The sequence below is a fragment of the Taeniopygia guttata genome, chromosome 2 (assembly GCF_048771995.1).
Source record: "Taeniopygia guttata chromosome 2, bTaeGut7.mat, whole genome shotgun sequence".
Classification (NCBI taxonomy): domain Eukaryota; kingdom Metazoa; phylum Chordata; class Aves; order Passeriformes; family Estrildidae; genus Taeniopygia; species Taeniopygia guttata.
The window spans coordinates 87,714,269-87,736,846 of NC_133026.1; the positions used below are offsets into that span (position 1 = coordinate 87,714,269).

Genomic DNA, 22,578 nt, shown 5'->3' on the forward strand with positions numbered 1-22,578 from the left:
GTGCAGCATTCTAATCTAGCTGGTACTTCAATACCAAGATGCCAGAAATAGTCAGAAATTAATTATTCTACTTCTGGCTGTTCAAGAAACTATGCTCCCTTTTCTCTGGCCTTGATCTAGCTGTAGTGATGAACACGTTCTGCACAACCAGGCTGGATTATTGCAACTCACTGAAGCTGAAGATAAAAGCTCCATAGAAACTTCAGCTATCACGGAGCACAGCAGCCTAGCTCATTAGTAGGTGCAGCACTGTGAGCACACGGCGCTGGTGCTGTGCATCGTCAGCTGGCATCCCAGTTATTTCAGCAGCCAGCTGTGGGCTCATTCAGCACATAAGGTCACAAAAAGACTGGTATGGAATGCCGTTTGTCTACACATTGCCACTTTGCCTCTGGTACAGGGCTGCCCACCATGTGCAGAATTAAAACTCCCTGAAACTGGACATGACCAGTTTTGGCCAAAGACCTTTTCCAGAATCTGAAAGTCAGCTACAAAAAAAAAGTTTCTTCTCAATTTATAGCCTTTATGTTCTTCTAAAGGAATCCTTCCTCCTACAGTAGGAGAAGAGACATTTTAAGATGTGTATGTCTGAAAGGAAGGATAGTTAAACTTGGGAGCAGAGAAGAGTTCGCCCTGGAGGAGACTGTGAACTCCCAGTTATGATATTGCCATTCCAGTGATGTAGCAAAAGGTGTCGCAGAAGTGCCTTAGCTTCTGTTTTACTGGTAAATACATCATAGTGTACTATGGGTGGATCTCTCAGTCTTGCTGTCAGGATAGGCATCAAGAGGTCATTTAGCTCCTCTATTTAGCCTGGTTCCTACAAGAGCTGGAGAGTGCTCCCCACAGTCCAAAGGGTGTTGTTGTCCATGCAAAGATTTGAGAAGGCTTGGGAGGCCATGGTAGAGGCTGCAGTGAGGATCAGGAGTGCTACGGGAAGGCAGCTTTAGGAAATGGCAGATGGCTTTTGGATGATGTGCTGACAGAGGGACTTCTGAAGAAATTACATTGTTTGACTTTGCTGCATGCAGGAAAAGGGAAATTCTGCCATTCAGCTCTGTCATGCCGCCCTATCATGTCAGTCTCAGAAATACAAGACTGGAAGGTAGAAAAGTTGGGACAGCGACTCATCCAGGCCCTTGGATGGGAGCATCAAGCCCTTCCAGCCCTTCTTCTTCATCTGGGATGGGAAGCCATGCTACAGGAGAAGAGGGGCTCATCTCTTCCCATCTGCCTTGAGGACCACCATGATTCTTACATACCTTCTTCTAGAAGAGATCGCCAAAGGTCACCTAGTTCCACTAGATGAATTAATATTTATGGCTACCTTATCTCTTCCAGAATTTCTTCCTTAAAAATCTGCAGTGAAGTCAATTGCATGCAGTAGTCTATTTCTCTGTTTTGTGATCCATTTAGTTGGAAGGTCTGCTCTCTTACTAATCATAATTACAACATTATTACTTTTTTCTCTTTTTTTTCCTTTTTTTTTTTTGGTTTTTTTTTTTTTCTTTTAATTGCAAGTTAAATCAGTGGTTTTTTTTGTCCAGATATGGAGAAAAACAGCACTGTCCTCATTTATAAAAAACTTTTTCTCTTGGAAAGCTCTCATCTTTTACAAGGAAACCCCACATTTCAGTCTCTCCTTCCTGATCAGACCTTCAGGAACTCTCTTGAATATGTTGCTTTCTTATACATTCTCTCGTTTCTCCACACTTCCTGCAGGTGCAATGCACCACAATGTCAAATGTGCCCTCCTTGGTGCTGAGCAGAGCACAGTAATTCCTTCGTGTTTCCTTCTGCTAAAATGTCACAGAATGAGAATTGTCCCTCCATCACCCCAAAACCTTAAAATATTGGTTCTTATGCAAGTCATAATTCATTTTCAGTTGCACATCCAAGGTTCTTTGGGGGTTTGGGGTTTTTGGGGTTTTCTTTTGTTTTCTAGTTGTACCCCATTGTGCATCTCTTGTATTTTGTACCAAACGTGAAGGTGTCTGCACCTAAGGATGGCTGATTTCATTGTGAGCTATTGTTCTAATTAAAGTAGTCCTCTGAATTTTGATGTATTGTTAAGGTCAGAAAGGGATATCAATAATTTTTCATGAGGTATAGTGGTCTTAATGTGATGAATAACACAGTCATTACAGCATCTGGCATTAAAATTAGTGAGAAGAAAGATTGATTCTAGTGTTTTGGGCCATGGTACATGTTAGGGTAGAAACAAATGAGGATCAGCTGTTGTTTTCCGTATGAAGCCAAACTGTGGCAATGAGTCAGAAAGCCTGACAGAGTCCAAGTAAATTGTGTGGGTTTCCTGCTGAAATAAGTGGCATGCCCTGCAACATATTACATGTCTTCCTCTGACCTAGGACACCTTGCTTTTAGCAGCATTCATCTCTGCAATTTATACAGGCATTCATATTTCACTTTCTCCATTTAATCCTAATAACCAGCTTTTAGAAGAACATGACAGCATAACATATGGGTGGTAAAACTGCTCATAAACCATAATAACATGGCCAAAAAAGCTTAGATAGGTAGATAGATGCACTATGCTTATTGTGACATTCTCTGATTAAGAGGTATAGTTACTTATTACAGCCATTAGCTGGGTGACTTGGAAGCAGACTGAATCCATTATTTGAAAAACAGGTTGTAAGTCCAAATTTTAAACAACTGTGTACTTACTATATGTAAGAGATATAATTATGTTTGCAATTCTGTTCTTCAGTGTGCAGATGGTAATTTTGTTCATTTGTGGTTTGCACACTGATAATGTTTGCTGTAGAACTGGCCTTGGCAGCATTAAGTGTGTGTTAACAGTAAGTAGGCAGTCTGTAATAAATGGTTATAATTTTGTTGATAGGGTTCTGGTGGGATGAAAACCAACCAGAAACATTAGTCTAAATAATTTCTTACTATAGACAGGCTTCCTCTGTCTTTGTGTGTATGCATATGTTTTTGCACCTTATTATTTATTTTTATTGTGTGAAGAATTCTTTCTTTTTTTCCTTCTCATTTGGAAACTTTTTTGTTAGCTTCATTTTCAGTGTACGCAGTATCTGCAAGTTTGTGCCTTTAGGAATAAAATCTAGTTTCTACTCTAAGTAATTAGCAATTTCCTATTAGTTTTTAGGGGTTGATGTATGTAATATACACTTATGAATGTGTATATGAGGGAGATATAAAAAATAAACTGTCTATTAAAGGTACCCTTTTGATTTCATATTTTCTAAAGAGTTATTCAACAGATGTTTGAGAACAATTAACAGAGTATTTTCAACAGCCACTCCACTTTTCCAGATTGAAAGGGGAACAGATAAATATGCAGATCAAATCTTTAAAATGCTTTTATGATATTGAGGTTAGATGTTAGATTACCTTGGTATAGTACACCTATTTGTACAGTTCATTGTTCAGGTTTTCCACTTTTAGAATTGTGTGGCGCTCTCACTTTAATTAAATTGATGTAAAAGGGAAAAAAATAATAGTTATGTAGCAAGCCCAAGATGCATGATAAATAAGTAACATCTTCTATTGTTTCTTGTTGTTTAGCCAATACAAAGACTTTTGCAATATACTAAGGAAAAAGGGCATAGTACAGCACACTCTATAAATGTACATTAAATATATTACATACTATATAAATTATATACAACTGTACTTATAAAAATAGATTGCATATTACAATTATCTATGCATGTTTATATGTTAAAAATTCTTTAAAATAACTTCAAATTGTATGGCTAAAAAATAAAAAGTGGCATAGGCTGTATTGTCTTAGAATGGCCCAAATGGTATAAATTCTCAGAATAAATGAAAAAAATCTCAGTCTGGGCTTTGATATTATGCTCTAGCAACTCAAACAAGATTTTCCTGAAAGCATCATAGCTACCAGAGCCACATAAAGCAAATATGATTAAAAGATCTTATTTAGTATCACCAAGCCCTGACTGCCTTATGTTCTTTTATTATCCTCTACATCCCTAAGTTTGTGAGACCATTACTGTGGGTAAATGGGAGTGTTTCATCTCAGTTTGCCATGCTTATGGGAGGAATCACCCACGGTGCCCTTTGTATCCTGTTAGGACCAAGATCCTAAAGGATCTTCCCTTTTACCTGTAGCTTGTGGGCTGCAGACTGGTGTGAACAGACCTCCCTCCATGTGAGGCTGCGAGTGGCACTTGAGGCAAACACACTCTGTAATAGCATTGCACACAGATGTGTTCAGTACTGTGTGTGCTGTGTTCCTGTTCGCTTTCCACTCTCACTCTCTGAAGGCCGCCAGCCTGCTAAGGCAAGGATTTCATCTGTTCTGTAAAGAACTTAGTACAGTTGTTGGCAATGTAAATGTAAAAGGAATATTAAAAATCACTTATATTAACATGAGCAAATGTCTTCTAAACGTAATCAAAACTAATTCTTTCTGAGACTGAAATGGTTACTGTGATTTTAGAGGAATATATTAATGTTCAGGGAACGTTGGGCCCTTTGGCTTTCGATTACAGATGTGTTAACAAGTCCTTTATTAGGTATTATTAACATCAATTTATTACATGCTTTATAGATGAAACCATTTCACTTAGAATATGTTAGGGTATTTTTAAATTTCTTTTTATAAGACAGCATATAGTCAACTATCTGTGAATAAAAAAACAACCAACAAAAAGAAACCCCACCCTGTGAATTAACCTAAGATATTCTGAAAAATCCACTTTTTTTTTTTTTAAGAAAAGGTGTGTTAATTTGTAACTGGGGAAAAAAATCACATTTTAAATACAGTGTAGTTAAACATTTGAATATGATCAATAGCACACAGCATGCATTTGTTTTCTTATCTGTAAATAAACTTGCATTTCATTGCCCCTTGTTGATCTAATTATTGATGTAAGGCTGTTGGTACTTCCTTAAATTGTTACAGCTTTGGGCAAAAACTCCTAATAGAGTCTTTTTTCTTCCACCAAACAGCAAGATGTCTGTCCTGTATTTGTCCCCAAAGAGTTACAGTGTTAAAAATACATCCCTGAACATATATTGCAAGTAATATTTTTTCTCCTTCCATCTTGGAGTCTTCTGAAATTCAGCAAACCTACCTACCTGTCATGCAGGCCACCCTGCAAATACCAGCTTTGGAAGGCATAAGTCACAACCATGCTTATTTATTCCTATGCATTTTTGCTCCTCTGAGTCACCTGCCTTCCCAATTTTAAATCCTAGATAATGCTTTATTTTCGCCCTCACTGTTGCCTTTTTTTTGCAAGAGCAAAGCCATTTTTTCAGACTAGGTGTTCAAACGTCTGACTCACTGGGACTTTGATTGCAGAGAAGGACGTGGCCTCAAAAAAACCCAAATAGAATGTTATAATCTGTTTTCAGACTGTCAGAAGAGATATGGCTGATTTTGAATCAGTCAGCAAAAACTGGCTTTGACCATCTCTGAGGCCTTAAAATGTTCTTTGAGAAATACTGATCGTTAAAAGACAAACTTCATGAGGCAGGGGAAAAAAAAATTATCTAAGTCTGGAGATTTCTATAGCATGTTTTTTATATAATCATTAGCAACCATCTCCTGGACAGTAGGTTTGTTTGTATGGCAATGTAGGTGAAATGTTGGAAAGCATGTCTCAGACACTTCCTCATTTATTAGCCACCAGCTCATAAGTGTCACTTTTTGTCCCTGTTTACCTGTGAATAAAATATTAAATAGTCATGGAAAATTACCTGAATTGTGTGTTAGTGACCAGATGAGATCGATAACCTTATGTAAATAACAAATTAACAGGCCAGTAATACTGAGTGTAATACCTAGGAATGCAAGCTCTGCCACAAATGCTGTCCAATAAATAGGGCTTTGCAAGCAGAGTCATAGGAAAGAGTGCTACATGGCACCTCAAAAGGGCATCCAGTGCAACCCCTCTGCCAGAAGGGTCATCTTTCCTTAATCATATCCTGAAGGTCATCATGTTCCAGTTTGTTTAAAAAATTTGCTCCCTGTTGTGGTCTACAATTTGTTGTTGTCATGAAAAGTGTGGGAGTTGCAATCCTGTTTTTTTTTTTTTGTACAACTGTGAGAATCTACTTTGCAACTATAGCAGAAAGGTACAGGAAGAGGGACAGACACCTGAATGCATCAGACCAGGCTCGAAGTTACTGGAGAAGGAAGGGGAATGAGACTGGGATTTACTGCATCTTGTAACCGAGTACCTTTTCCCCCATTTCCCAAAGCTGGGCTGAGCAGTTGTCTGACGAGTGTTCGTAACTTCATATACAATAACCAACATCTCAAGCTCTGCCTGCAGCCTAATGCAGACTTCCAATCTTTGGTGTGCTTAGTCGGCATGTTGCTTTTCTCCACATTGATAGAAAGGCAAATGATATCTGCCAGAGCTCCACTGTTGCTGGAGCTGGTGAAGCCATGGAGTGTGAGTAGCTAGGCTGGTATATCTGGAAGAAGCTTCATCAGCTCAGGAGCATGGGGGATGAGGTTGTCTGGAGTAGTGATGTAATATGGTCATATACTGGCAGGTGGATGGGGAAGAAGGAAGTAAATAAATCTAAAAGTACATAAATGCCCAGCACACAGTGGCAGATGGGACGTGGCCTGTTTTCCCTCGGCTGGTAAGGGAGCGGAGGGCAGGGCACTGACCACTGTTACATTTGCTGTTCTTCAGGCTTTGTGGCACTGCCTTGGAGAGGTAGCACCCCTCCTGCTTCCTAATGCACATTATCCATAGGTGCTTTTAATTAACTCAAGGGGTTGTCCTCTCTGCACTGTGGTGGTGCCTAGAGGTGCTCTGTGGATCAGGACTCTGTAGTGCTTTGATGCTTAGGGGAGCCCCTTTGGCAGCTGCAGTCGCATGCAGATGGTGCAAGAGACTGTGGTGCCTTCAAGGAACGCTGCTATCCAGCTTACAGTACCTTGGGACAGCACCTGGTCTTCCCTGTGACCTTCTTGGTGCTGATTGTTCCTTGTTACGAGGCTCAACTGGATTTGTGTCATGCGAAGAGAGAAAGTTAATTCATTATATCAGCAAATGCTCTCCTGAGTAAAGATGGACACAGTGTGCGTGACCAGTGGAGACAGGGAGGATTGTGAGACTGGAAAGGACTGGTACTGAGAGTCAGTCCTCCCAGTGCTCTCTGAGTCAAACTCCTCAAGGCAAATGCACTGAATTGCTTCAGTCAGCTGTGCCCTGTACCACAGGCTGATTTCTGTTCAAGTGCATGATGTGTGAGTATCTAACCACCATCTTTGGAGAAGATCTTGTTCATTCCCCTGGAAAAGGCTGGAATCTGCAGTGCCCAGCTGAAGGAACAGTTAAGTGCCTTCCTTTGATGTGGGTTACATCGCCTCAACGTTGAGGGAGAGAATTATTGTTGCTCCCCAGCTCCAAGGCTTCGTACTACCAGATGCTCCAAGTAGCCTCGTAGTAGATTCCTGGTTTCTGTCTCTCAGGTGGGCAGTGCACACCTAATGGAAAAAATTATACTGGAAAGAAACAGTATGTAGATAAATGTATATTAATTTAAACAGAGTAGAACTGCTTAGTTGTTCACTTTCCGCTTTTATTGGGATTTTGAACACTTTCTTTTTCCTGAAAATAGAATTTTGCACAAGTAATTTCTAGCTTTTCTTTTCCTACTAAGGTTTTTTTTTGGTCTTAGTTCTGCCTTCTCAGATGTTTTCTGATGTCCTTTCATCTTGGTGGTTGCCATACACTTGCCTGTGAATTAGAATGTATTAAAAATTATATGGACATGCTGTCCTTAGTATGTAAGAGGTCTTTATCCCCTGCAGAAGCTAAGTGACCTGTGATATTTAATACATTTCTTTCAAAGGCTCCAGGGAAGAACAGTCTATCAGCTTATAAAATAGATAAATGAATTCACTTGACAAAGATAAAGCAAAAAGTCTTTGGGAGAGGGGACATGAAGCAAGGTTTCTTATAAGCCTGGTTTGGTAATGTGCATCCTAGACCAGCCGCTGTCTCTGATGAAGGCAGTCAGAAGCATTCAAGGGGATGTTTAATTTTGGCAACTGCAAAGGTCATTTCTTGGAAGCTGGTATTATCTGTGTCAATTATTTCTTCTTATATTTCTATCTATCATTTGCTTTTGATCACAATTCCTTCTTTTTGGGGTTCCTGCTTTGAGGGGGAGTTAATTTCATGATATGAAATGGTAGTGCTTCATCCAAAGAAAGGCTGAATTCTGGTACTAAGGTCTGTAGTGTCATTCATAACAAAAATAGCATCAGGTCCCCAGTTAATGTTGATCACAAGGAAGCTTCGGAATTGCGTTTGAACTAGGTTGCATCCTCATCCCAGACCTTTGTTGCATTTACCTTTGCAACAAGCTGTCATTGCAAAATACTTGTTTTTCAATACAAATGTGATGTGCTTGTGTCTGTTCAGACCTGTCAAACACTGGTGGTTGTCTCAGAGGCATCACCCAAGGACCTGCCAGCCTAGCAAGTGCACACTTGGTAGGTTTTGTACTCCTTTTGCTTGGTTCAGTGAATCCAAGGTGAATCAGGAGAGTTCTGAGGTTTTTGTGCATTGTTACACACTGGCTGCAGCACCTCATGGGGGAGAAAAATAAATACAGTAAAATTAAAAAGGCCCTAGCAAGGGTTAATGTACTGGAACAACTGAAATGATCACTGTTGATAAATACTTTATGTAATTAGTATAATACTTTCTTCTGTTAATGAGCTGAAGCTGGGGTGGGGTGCAGCTGCTTGGGGACAGGGAGCACTGAGAGGGGATTTGATGCCATTTGACAGTGCATTCAGCCTCTAATAATCTACTAGGCCATTTTTAATTCACAATAGTTTTTCAGAATATTTTATGAAGTCCTTTTTTCTGGTTATTGAAAGAGTTCCTGTTGTTTTAATTCCCACCCCAGTGGAACAGAAAGTGAATAAATAAGGAAATGAATGGACATGTATGAAATTATGATCTTAAACGTAACAAGCCTGTTTGTTTTTTCAAGCTGCTGAATAAATCCTCTGTGATTTGTGCTGCAGAGGTCAATGTTCTGCAGTAGGAAATGACTGGTTACATGTCAGTATTCTCCAAGAGTTCATCTCAATTACTGGATTTGTCGAACATGACAAGCCTGAATGACTCTGTGGTGAAAATAGCACACAGTTTGACTATTAAAGTAATTGGAGCATTGACATTTAACCAAACTGCAAGAGAATTGCAGTAATAAGTCTGAAGAGCACTACCACAAGCGAAGCAGAGACCAGTATTTTTATAAAATAAACTATTTTATATTTTACTGGTTAAACTGGTGCTTTTTTTGTGTTTTGATTAAGGTATCTTTCAGTATCTTTTTAATTTAAATTATAAGATTAAAAGGAAACGGTACTTCTTTTGGAAGAAGTACTAAGATTTGTATAATTGGAAACTCCATTGATTTGATGCACACCCTAGTTCAATTTTAATATTGTTATGAATAATTCATATATATATTTTTAATGTCCTCATAAAGTATGCACATTATAAAGTTAAAAAAATATATATACACATGTTTGTGGAGATCATAATGTGATGATTATCACAGAATTAGGTTATACGTGTGTCTATTACTTGATCTCCACTTGCTACTCTACCTTGCTAAAGAGCTATTTCTGGGCTTTCAAGCCTGAGATGTGGGTATTAAAACTCATTGCTTTAGTAAATGCAAAAGAGCTTTTCTAAAATCATTTGAAAGTCATTTACTATTCTCCATCTGCAATGAGATTTTAATTCTTTTTAAGATATTATTTCTGATGGTAAATTCTACATACATCAACTTTTTCAATATAAAGGATTTTGAGAACAATACAACTGTCAGTCACTGTGGCTAATTTGGATTTATACTTGTGGATCAGACGAGATTTTACAGTCACCAAAATTGTGTTTCAGACAATGGCTTAAACGACAGCCTCTTCCAGTGTCTGGAGTAGGGACTGAAGTAATGATGATTTATGACAGTAGTCTGAGGGGGCTCATCTTCAGGTGAGTTACCTGCATTTTGGCACATTAATTTTACCTTATCTGAACTTGCAAATCTGTTCTTTCCCAATTACGGGAGCAATTTTTCATGTGGAAATTGGGACTCATCTGTTCCTGGTGAAGTAAATCAGACAAAATAATCCCAAAAGACAGGGTCGGGAGCATGGTACAACCAACAATATGTCTGAAGTACTTCAATTACATTAACTTATATTTTTTGTGGAGTACAGAGTATGATTTGCCACTTCTGCAGCCACATCTTAATTATTGTGCTATTCACAGAAGCAGAGAGCAGTACTTATTGATTTAATATGTTACTTGCCTTGACTTGCTTAAGTCCCATCTCCAAAGAGCTGTTGAACATAATGCTTAAGTCTGTCTCTCTTGTGTAAAAGTAACTATGTGTTTAAATCCATCTGATTTCAGTGAGACCCATACGTATAGGTGAGTATTTAGCTGAGCAGTAAAAACCAAAACATAAATTTAACTGCTTAACTGAGTTTGGGGTTGCATGATCCAAAGCAATACTTAGTCATAGCCTAAGTACAGATTTTGGGCAGTCTTTTAAGGACAGACTTTCCTATGGAAAAAACAAAGGAGAATTCAAGGAAATATAGATGATGTTTGGCTACCTGTTTGCTGACCTTAGTGTGAAAAAAAATTATGTGTTAGGACCGGAACAAAATCTTTGGAAAAACAGATGATGCAGGCGAGAGTCATAGTTTTGGTTTGTTTGTTTTCCCCCTGAATTACATCCTGGGGGTCTGTGTGGGCTCAGGGTTGGGGAGAGGAGACCTAAGGGCTGCTTCAATTTTTCAAGTATGTTCTATAAAACCGGTCATCGTCTATTCTGTCACTGATGTAAATAGATTCCATCCAATGTCCTGATGTTGCTCCTGATTTGCCCCTAGTGTATTAGAGATCAGATACACTTTCCCAAAGAATAAGCTCCTGTTCCAGAGCTGAAGTGACACCATCCTTGCCTAATATAATTCGATTTACTGGAGTGTCATAGCATATTGCAGTTGTTCATCTTTTAGTGTTCTTGTTTCACCTGTAAATTAGCTTTGAAGATCCTAACTCATACTGAAGTGTTCCTCACAAAAGTACCTCACGTGAAATGAAGTAAGTAATTATAAAGAAACAGCAAGTTGTGTGCTCTTTTCTGGAGCTCAAGAGTCTAAAAGCAGAAACCTCCGATTCATGCATGAAAGAAGAAACTTCCTTATTAAGCATTAAATAGTTTAGACAGTTTTAGCTGCAAAGGTTAATGTAGAGCCCAAATCAGTTATTTGGAGCATTGGGTAGGGAGGTTTTTCTGTACTGTACAGTGGAAATGGGAGAAACATCCATCCAGGAAAAAAGCATCATGATTCTGAATGAACAGTAAAACATGCAAAAGGTTTGGAATGGGGTTTTTTCAGAGCTTCTGGAGTAGAAAGAAATCAGGTAAAAACTGGGAGCAACATTAACTTTCTGCTCTCGGGCAGAGGGATGAAGGCAGCATGCACTCTGACATTAGGAAAGCAGCATAGCCTGTGTTAGCCATCAAGCCTGTTAACCATGTTTTGAAGTTCCACATGATGGAAACTATGCAGAAATGCCAGATACCAAACACAGTAAATCAGCATCCAGCAAAAGGCTGCTGCCAGAGATTTTTGAAGCAACAGGAGGACCTTGTAGCAATTTTACCTAACATGTAGGCTTAAAGTCTGAACACAGTGAAATAATTAATTTCTCTGGATGGTAAGAATGGAATTGCTAGGAAATGCTAGGGAGATTTTGCAGATGACTGCCAGGGAGTAGCTGTCACTAGAGACACTTGAACAGCTGCCAGTTGTGTTAGGACTTTTGGGACAATCTGCATAAATCCCAGGTGGAAGAGCACTCATTCCAAAATACCGAGTTTTTCTCTAGATTACTGGCCCTGCAAGATGAAAGTCTGTGAGGCCTCAAAATAGTAGCTCTAAAATGCAAGAGTACAGTTACAAAATACACACAAAGTCCTTTCAGTCAGATTTAATTTTGATTGTTCTGCAGATTTGCCCAAGATCCAAAGCCATCCAGGTTGCTGCTTTACTGAGCAGAACTGTCTGTCCTAGAAATTTCATCTGCTTGGTGAAATTGAGTTATAAAAAGTTTAATTCAAGAGATTTTTCAGATTTGGCCAACAAAAGAAAGCAAATCCCAATATACTTTAGCAAATCCTATTGTAGATTACTTCTATGGAGCAGATGGGGAACTAGGCTGGGTTTTGCTGTGTGGACTGTGATTGAAGAGCTCCATTGATTCAGGCTGAGGCAGCTTAAGAAGTTACTGCCATCTACTTTGCCCTGACTCTGTTGGAATTTCTTATCTTTGAGGTAAAAATAGCAAAAAGTAGTGTGCCTGCTCCCCAGCCACTGCAGCTCCTAGCTTGAGGGCAGTGTGATCCACCTTCAGGTTTTATTTGGTACTGAGGCAGCTGTGAGCTGAGGCGGCGTGGAACTTGGAGTCACTAACTCATCAGATCTAACTGTGGCAGTGGAGTGGTGTGGGAATAGGATGAGAGAACCAGCAACCTTTTCCGTCACCGCTGTTAAATCCAGTAAGAATTGCTTTGCAGAGAGCTTATAGTCCAGACTGGAGAAGTTGCAGTGAACCATTCCTTTCCTGCAGCATGGTTGACCAGGGCTGTGCTATCTTCAGGGAATGAAGGAACCCTCTATGAGCTTGTAACTGTAGTCGTCTTCTTACTGAGCTCCTTTAATGAGTTTGTTGAGAAAATCTTGATGGTTAATTAGAAAGCATATACTAAATACAAGTAGTAAATAAATAACAACAAATATGGAGCAGACTCATTTACCTATATTGTTTTAGTGCTTTCTAAGACATAATAGCTTAGTTTCATTCCTGCAACTGATTGAGGGCAAAAGTAAATGCTCTTGTATGATGAATGACTAACCATGCAGTCAACAGCTGTTAAGGAGTTGTACAGTTCAAAGGTGCTTCTAGAGTAATTTTTAAGAAACTGTCAAATTTGTCAAATGTGGTAAGCATGAGGGCAGGTTTCTGTTCTGTAATTCTTCCCCTTTTTTAGCAAATTGTGAGCTAGAGATTTGATTATTGTTTTTGTTGGTTTGGGAGAGTGTCTTTCAGCTTTCCAGAGGACCTTCTGCAGGGATCTAAAGTTTTGAATTTACACTACAAGGTATTTTGTGATGCATCCAGAAAAAAATAATCTGTAAGTCCATGAATCTCATCATTATTCATGTTTATACAAAAGTAAAGCATTTAAAGTAAACCATCTCTGCTTGCAAGGTTAATACGGGCTTGATGTAGAAAGGCATTTTGGCATTAGTATAGTGCTTAAGCACATGCTTAATTTTGAGTCCAAAAGCATTGAAGCACTTTCCCAAAATGGAGCAGTAACCTGGCACTTTATTCAGCACAACTCCGAAGCTTTCTCAAGGACTAAAGGGTTTGATTTTTCATTTCTTCCCTGTGAGGGGATACGACCAAGATTCCTTTTGTAAGGATTTTTACTGTAGCACTCAGAGAAGTAGGAAAGGATGTATCCTAACACATTCTGATACGCTGCTACCATGAGACAGCATAACTTAATAATCATATTTTTTCACTAAAATGATGTGGAAATGCTTTTTAGTATTGAAGCTTTGAGAGTTATACTGAGTTCTGCTTTTGTATTTGGTATCCCACAGCTCTTAGGTCTGTGAGCTTGTCACCTTCACTCACAGCCAAGGATAGTGTTCACTTATATAAAAACCTACTAAGTCACAGCTCTTTTTCATATTCTGACTTATTAACTTCTTCTTAATAGCAGAACTCATAGCTTTCTTTGTTGTTATTTTTCTGTTAAGGGAAAAAATAAAAGTTGCTTTCATTTTTACATAAGTTTGGTTATTTAATCTGAGTGTGACATTCAGGCTTCAAAGAATCCTGTGCAGTACATTTTTAATCTGTTGTTTTTAATGAGTTCTAGTCACTTAAGAAATACTGTTATCTAGGTCAGATTTTTTGATTATTATTTTACTGTGGCTACACATCCTGCTGTGCTTTCTCTAAAATGAGCTCCCCAATGAGGTCTTGTTGTTTTACTTTCTCACAGCTTTGTGAAGAAAGCAGTAACTTTTCTTACTGTAAATGTAGGTTGTGCTTTGTTTTTCAATATAAATGTATTCTTAACTGAACCAACATCCACCCATCTAAGACTCAGTCTTAAACTTTCTTGGGGGACAAAGGAACAGGACATAAAATACCTCCAAATGATATAATTGATATTCTTGATCCTTCCTATCTGGAAGGAACACAAAAGAGATGAGCAACCCAAAATGTATTACTTAATTTCAAAGGTGTTAATTTAACTGCTTCTCAGCTATCACAGCAAAATGGCCTTGACCATGAGGCAGAGCAAGACATCGTTTGGTGTCATGGAGAGGCTCTGAGGTTTCTGAGCATTTCTCTTTCTGGACCTTTATTGTGACATCTCAGTCTTTACCCTAACTTACTGCTTAGTATGTGTCCCCAAGAGATTTCTCCATCCCTTGAACAGAAAAGCATTGGGTCTGTTAGCCATGCCTACAGGAGAGGACATTGAGCAGTGGTCACCTTAGATCGCCTAAATCAGTGACAGTAAAATTGCACCAGATTTCCTTCAGCTGGCTATCCTACCCTTTTCTGACATGTTTTGTTTAACATGTATGGATTGGGCACATACCTCTGTGTTCATTGATAAAATACGACCACTTAGCTGCATAGTTTCTTTATTTAATTGAAATTCTTCTTTGCTCCTGATGGAATGATTACTTAAAGATATTTCCAGGTACATGTCCTAACAAAGCAGTTCATCTCTCAGGATTGTTTTCTTCATCAAAAAAATATTAAAGCTTATAATTGTGATGACTTGCCATGTGGAGTATGAATTTCTGACAGTGATTCAGTCAGATCAGCTTATAGGTAGCTGAAAGGAAAAGCCAGTTTTGTAATCTAAATGGGTAAGAAGAGAAAAGTAGAGGAATAATGTGGAGTTTATATCACAAGGAGGATGCTGAAATGGAAAAGATTAGAAGAAATCTGGATGACAGCCAGGTGAAAACACTTCTGAGGCAGCTCACTTGGTACTCCCTATTCTGGAGCTCAGATGTTAGAATTCTGAACTTCCCATCTCACTGAGGTTTATAGCAGACCTCAGCAGTCTGAAAACAGGGGCTGTAACAGGGAACTCAAGGAGCAGTTGCCCTTAAAAGCTTTAGCTTAGAGAAATTCTGGGTAGAGTAACTGGTGCCAAAGCTAGGTAAAACTGACTCATCCCAAGGAGGTCTGAGCTCTGTGAATGCTAGCTTGGATTAAAAAGCTTATTTTTAATCAGTAAATAATTAATTAAATGCAATACTGCAGCTTAACTAAAAGTTTGCAGCTAGCATTGACATACAGCCAGAAAAAAAAAAAAAAAAAGGCAATGTGGACTTCTGCCAACAAGAAATCCAGCCATTTCAACTGACCTGACCTGGTGTAATTTCATTGTCAAGTAACACAAGAAGGACTTCAAAAGGCCCTTGAATAGATGGTGGATAATTGACTCCTAGTAATGAGTGCTGAATATGGAGGTGCCTGTGCTGGCTATTATTAGATGTATTGTCAGCCTTTGACACCACTGATCACAAGGCTTGTTGACATGTGTGCTGAATGATCTACTTCATACCTAAGTGAAGCATTCAGGCAGGTGGTCAACATTAACAACTATACCTCTCCCAAGTCTCATTTAAACCCTAGTTTAAAAGTTCAAGAGGGGCTTAAAGTTGGCTTGCTCTCTGCAAAAAGGAGAATTACTGAGGTGAGTTTTGCTGTCTGAAGGAGCCACTGGATGTGGATTTGTGTTTCAGTAGGCACCTGTCTCTGATTAGATCTTCTAGCACTCTTTAGAGAAAAGGTGGTGCATTGGGACACATATATGGAAATGGAGGCTTTTTTTAGTGGCAGTTTGAAGGTAAAGCAGTCTTTTTCAATCCTTTGTCGGTCCATAAACATCCAATTCTGCTTTGTAATGTAAATTGTGTCATTAAAGACCATCTGTGGTGCTTGATTTGTTTTTATTTATATATATTATATTAGTGCTGAAGTCATATATCCTTAGAAAGTACATGTACCTTTTTATTAAAGGTTACAATTCTTATGAAGCATATTTATTTGGACATCTCTGACCAGTGACATTTTGAGATCAAGACCTTTGAGGTTCAGTGTGTAGGACAAAATGCTACAATTTTTTTGTTTCTGCCAACCCATTCATTCATTGAGATAGCTGAAACTGTGCCCAGTGAATTCACAAAGAGCTGTATCTTGCCCTCTTCAAAGCTGGTGGGCAGGAATGGGAGAGGACAGCAGGGTGGCATTTAGAGAAATACATCTTTTTATCCACAATCTTGTTTGTTTTCCCTGTGTAAGCTTTTTGATGCCTCTAATAGCAAAGCTAGTACTGATAATGGGCCTGGTGTCCTACCAGAAAAGGTAGGTTCTTGTTCTTTACTTTCTGCTCCTGTATCTATGGAATCATGCAGTGGGAACAGTCTGTCACTGGAGGTTAAGCAGTAGGAGTGGGATTCTTGAGGACAATAACAACACAAAGTCATCCAGAGAAGTTTTAGGGAATTTCAGAAGTGTGTCAAGCCCAGCAGCAGGTCAGGGTCCCTCTTCACACTGGGCTGTCAGCACACTCCATCCGAGGTGGCAGGGAGGGCACCTCCTTCAAGTGCGGCAGCCTGGGCTGCTTCGAGGTGTGGGAGTTGGAGCTGACAGGCATCCAGGCTTTCTGTGAGTTCCCAAAACCTATTGCCCGTTTTTTAGGAGGTGGTGGAAACACCTAGAGATCTAGAACAAGACAAAGAAGCATGTGCCTCTCAAAAAGAGCAAACAATTAAACTTTTACAAATTGGGATGATTCATTGCTCAGAGCTGCTCATGGGGAAGGGACCAGAAAAGAAAGTAGGACAAAAGACATTAACACACAATTTTTAAGCAAAAATGTTTGGTCCTGCTGCTGAGTTCTTTAATATATCCTAAAGTAACAGTAGGGATATAGCTTTTTGCTTAGCGGTTCATCTTTAAATGAGGAAAACAGCTGATTAAAATGTATATCTTATTTGAGCATTGTGATGGCAGGCTGATGCTCACACACAGAGGCAGACTAACAGTAGCCTAAAGGTAAATGTCTTTACATGTGTAAGAATGCCAGAAACAATCTTATATTTAATAAATCTTCATTGACAGTGATGGATTTACTCTAACTTTTTATTTCACTAATGGACTCTGTAACACCTAGCATCTAGATTGTAACAAATCAATCTTACCCTGATTTCGTTTTTTACAATAAAGACATGTTTGTAGGCGATTAATTTGCCTACAATTTCCATTACCATTGATGTGGCTACCATTTATTCTTATGGCAGAGTTCCTAGTGCTTTCCACTAGAGGAATCTTGGGGCTTTAATTCATGTTTTTGAAATCTAACTTTTGCAATAAAGTGTGGATTTAGAGGAATTTCTAAAAATTATTTCTTTTCTTTTAAAATAAGATTCTATTTTTAAAATGCCTACAGCAAGTGTATTTGACTGTTTTTAGTACTGTAAATTGGAGGCTAATCTGCCTTTCCCATCCCTAAGCAGTAATACCAATAAGAAAAATTAATTTCCTCTAGACTTTTATTAATCCCAGTGAAAACAATATCTCGTGAGATCTAGGTAGTAAAGGCTTTGTATTTGTAATTTGGATATGTATTTTCAGGAAAAAATGTAAAAAACAATTCTGCTGGCTTTGTTTGACCAAATTTGTGTACAAATACAACTAGCATATTAACAATGCATTCATAATGTGCTCTGTGTATGTGAACTTCTGAAGAGCCCTCGACTCTTGATGTGTGACATTTTCAAAGACGGCAACACCTTCAACAGGCAACATTTACCATCGTGTATGTTCATCTATTGAAATATTTCACTGAAAAAAGGCTCATCCAAATGCTCAATTCCAGGAGACAATTTATTCTTTTCAAGATCTGGTTCAGAAAGTGCCATATTGTTTGGATGACAACTAGATATATTTTTAGGTTGATGTGTTATTTTGGAGAACTATGACTCATTGTAAATTGGTTTGGGGCTCTCTTCTTCTTTTGTGTTCTTTTCTCCATGCCTTGTTGACACTTTTCATGCACTCCAGAGATTCTCTTCATGCAGTGGCCTGGTTTATGTCTTTTTCTTAATATTGTGCAATCTCCCACCACTTACTTATGGTCAAAAATTGCATCATCAATTTTATTCTTGTTATTACATTACCCTAGAATCTTCCAAGCCGATTATCATATGTTATCAGTGTAGCAGCGATGTCCCTAGGGCTTATCTTCCCAGGCAGTATCCTAATAACGTGTTCTCCACAGCATCTTTTCTCTTTCTCTATCTAGCGGTGGACAACTGTTCTGAAGAGTGCTTCTTCCCAGACTTACCGGTCCAGTCCTCTGCTAATTTGTTTAGCAACACAATCAGTGCTGCTGTTCCTAGCAAGATGAATTTCCCTGCTGTGTGGATACAAAAATACAAGCCACAGATGCCTAGGTCTATTGGAAAGTGAAGCATTAATTTGATAGGAAACACGAACTTTCCTTACTTTGGCTGAACATTTAAAATGTCTTTATTAAAAAAAAAATCATCTTATTGAAGCAGTTTCACACTGGTTTTGTGCTAAAGCTTGCCAATTTCCCAGCTGCCTGCTATTCACTACAAAGACAGGTAGCATCCTCTGTTGTGCTTTTTTGACCCAGATTCTTTATTCACTTACGTCAGTGTTTGCAGTAAACAGGAATTTGCAATAACCAAGTGCTGAATCCTGTTGTCTTGTGACTGAACTTTTCAATCTTTGAATAACTACCCAGCAGCATAATAAAAGTGAAGCAGAGGAATAAAGCCTGAAATACTCAATAAAAATACAAGTGCACATAATTTCAAAAAATAGTTTAGGAAGCTATACTGGAGGATTTGCATATGTTGCAATTTACAATCACATCTGCTTTGCACAGTCCGCTGTCACTTCTCTATCCCATTCCCATCATAGCCAATGCACACAAGCCTAAATGTGGAAAAAATCCAGACGTCTGAAGAAATTTTCTTCCCTGCCCCCTTCTCTCTGTATTTTTGTGACACTGTTGTCAGCCTAACTGGGTTATGTGTAACTTGGTAAAGCATATCGGAGTGTCATCACCGTTCTTGAGCTGGATTTGTGCAAGTTGGCAAAAGTAAAACAAATTCTACTTTTTCAAAGTTGTAATAACAGTAAAAAAAGGAAATCAACTCAGAAGCCTTTAACTAATTCAAAGTAAGCTCATATATCTCCCTGGGAGGCAAAGCTGCAATTAGCATGTTTGAATGCCTTACTACAAGTGATACTTTGTGGAAATGCAGCACTTTTGTGGGAATGAAAAGTGCAGTTGCGAAGCAGGCTGTTGATTCAACAGAAGAGTTAGTGTAGTGTTTGCTGTGATTTCATCCTAGCTTAACAGAGCAGAACCAAATTGAACAGCCAAAAAATCAGGCAAGCAAGAGCCTTGTTGTTGTTTTTAACATCCTGAGAATTTGACTTTATACATTATTCTAGTTCCCTGTTGTCCTGGGAACAGGGGGCTTGGGGAGAAGAAAATACTGGTGCTGATTTTAATTCAAGCTTCCAAATGTTATGGAATATCTACCTCTATTTTTATGACATTATTTCTAGTTGTTGCAAAGCTTGGAAGTGAACAAAGCAGTTTTATGTAGTGGAAATTGTATCCATGTTTTAGTCTGAGCAGAAGCAATAAGTAGGAAAGAGAGTATCCGCAGGGTAAAGGCATCATGTTAAGGCCTCTCTTGTACTGCACTAATCCCACTGCCTAAGCAAACTCATGTGTGAATGCTCACCTAACATCATCTCTGTGACACACTTGGAATTGTGCTTCAGGTTTAAGTGCGTGGACACTACTTTGCCACTGACCCAGTGAACATTGTTGTGGTCTGCATGTTCTCAAGGTTTTACAGAATTACTGCGAACAAATCAGATGCATTTTGACACCTGAGAGACAACATCACTAATTACATGCACTCAGTGAAAATTAGTATTAGCAATGCCAGAAAAACACATCTAACTTTATTAGCAAAGTCTTTCAGATAGGCAGTCCATTCCAATTTTTTAATTGATACCCTGTTTTCTTCATGTAGCAATATTTTAAAAAGCAATTTTACCACAACCTATTGTCAGGGGAGGGTAACTGATGGATGAAATTTGCTTTCAGTGCTAAACTGTATGATAATGCAGGATGACAAAAATGAAGTGAATTATGGATCAGTGACAGATGAAAAATGCTCCATCCATAGAGTCATTGATATTGTGCCATGGCAAAAAGACTCTCTGTGTATGTGCTGCTTTATGAAATTATTTGCATTGCTTGCTGTTCTTGAGCTACTGAGCCACTTTGGTGCCTCACATCATATATGCTCATGTTCCAGTAGAGGGCAAGACAATATCTTCACATCCTGGGAATCTTAAAGCAGACTTTTAAAACAGCTTCTTTGGGAAGAGGATTGAGGAATTCTTCTGCCTCTCCAGCCTTGGACTTCCATGTTTGGCCAGCACTAACTGGATAAAGGCAGTGGTAGCTGTTTTACTTTGATTCTAGCGTTAGTGAAGATGGTGGTTCATTGTGGTCATAATACTGTTCCCAGGTTTTGAGTGTCTTACTAAAAACTCCCCTCAACAGCAAGAAATGTATGGGGGATTTTGCCTCAGCTTCTAGAGTGACTTTGTGTATTCATGTCTCTGTTTAATTTATTCTTAAGCAAAGTACACTTCATAAACTAATTTTCCTTAGCTTAAGGCCTATTTGTGAGTACTTAAACCTACATGACTGCAGATGAAGACAACCCTGTGCTGTTGAAATGCCCAGGGTTGTCCCAGGTCTGGTCTGAGGCCAGAGAGCTCTTTTGACTGCTGGTGCATGCTCACAACTGCACAGCCTGGCAGCAGCGCACTGTGATGTCTTCCAGGGTTTGAGTAGGTCTTCTCTGCCTGCAGCTGTATCACTTATGACACAGATCTGCCCTGAGAGCATGGTTTCTTTGAGGCAGCCTTGCCTTATGCTGTGGAGGACATTGTCCTGTGTCCAAAATGCAGAGTAAAAGGCTGCTGGGGACTGCATGGGCGGGTCTGGGATGTTGCTTGCACTGTGGGAACTGGCTGTGGGAACTGGCTGTGAAGGGGTACAGCTGCACAGCGTGCAAACCATCACCCACTGCCCAAGGCTGGTACCACTTGGCATCTGAAACTCCAAGAAACACTATACAAAAAGCAGGCTTCCAGACCCATAAATACATGTCACTTGTATTGCAGTTGTATATTAATTACGCAACACTAAACAGTAGCAAGAAAAGATTGTTTCATTACTAATATTGGTGAAAAATCAAGTGATGTCTTTGTGACCACTCTGAACAGGACTGTGGTTGTAAACCCAAAAAATGCAAACTACAAAGCTTTCTTGTTTCCTGTGATCAAGTTATATTCTCACATGAATGTGCATAGCAACAACTTCAGAAAACAAAAAGAGTCTTTGTTCAAATAAGTTATTATTCAGTCTTTTTTAATTTAGCATAGAGTGACCCTTTATATTGAGAAGTTCAAACATGTCTGTGAATTTTTTGAGTGCCTAAAATTCTCAGCATATTTAAATTGCACTTATTAGAAAGGGAAACAGTGAGCATAGCAGTTGCAAGGCTTGCAAGGAAGAAGAGGGCAGAACCAAAGGTAGTGCTGCTTTTTTTTTTTGGCAATGGTCTTTTGCATGCAGTTCTGACTCTCATTTTAGAAAGTCTTGGTGTGTGATGTTATGTGATGTTAATTGTAAAGCAGAACAAAAGTGGATATGATATTGATTAGAATTGTGAAGCTTAATGAAGTAAATGCTAGGGCATAGCATCCATACTGAGGAGGCTTACAATGCAAGTTTTTGCTCAGGAAGAAAACCAAACCAATCCAGACTGTGTTTATGAATGAAGGCCAGTTGAACAGTAGGGATTTAATATCTATGCTCTAAGAGCTGCCACACTTGATTGGTAACAGTAGAGACTTGTGTTTAGCTTTATTTCCAGATGAAGGAATTCTTGTGTGTCCCCTAGTAGTGGTTCAGGGTTGTGATGCCTGTAGATTTTACTTGGCTGGCTGTGGGAGGTGATCATGAAGTTCTGTGAGGCCACAGGGATTCAGTCTCTTTTCTTTATACATCCTTTTTTCTTGAAAGGATATTTCTCAAGACAGAGGCTCTCTTTATATCTGTTTTCACTGTGGCACTAACCCCACTGTCAGTGCTTAACAACGAGTATGTAGCATTGCACTGAAAACCAACATGAAAAGAACTTTTAAGTGTCAGAAACAAGCTCTTAGAAGTTAGGAAAAGCCAGATGTGTGGTTTCTTCTGTGCCTCCGATTTGGCCTTATTATTCATACATATTGTGTTACAGCCCTGAATTACATCATTGCAGCCGTTTTTCTAGGGGACTAGCATTCCCTTTGA

At 38.9% G+C, this 22,578-nt stretch overlaps 1 protein-coding gene across 37 annotated transcripts in view; it reads left to right on the top strand.

The window, feature by feature from the left end:
• Positions 1 to 22,578, top strand: part of LOC100223410 (poly(rC)-binding protein 3) — a 499,051-nt gene that overhangs the window by 391,063 nt on the left and 85,410 nt on the right. For 7 of the 37 annotated variants that reach the window (XM_072924406.1, XM_072924398.1, XM_072924399.1 and 4 more), the window contains one exon: positions 9,915 to 10,007. The exons of the other annotated variants lie outside the window; for them this stretch is intronic. The gene's annotated coding sequence lies outside the window, so the exon portion shown is untranslated. The remainder of the gene's footprint in view (positions 1 to 9,914; positions 10,008 to 22,578) is intronic. 37 annotated transcript variants of the gene reach the window in all.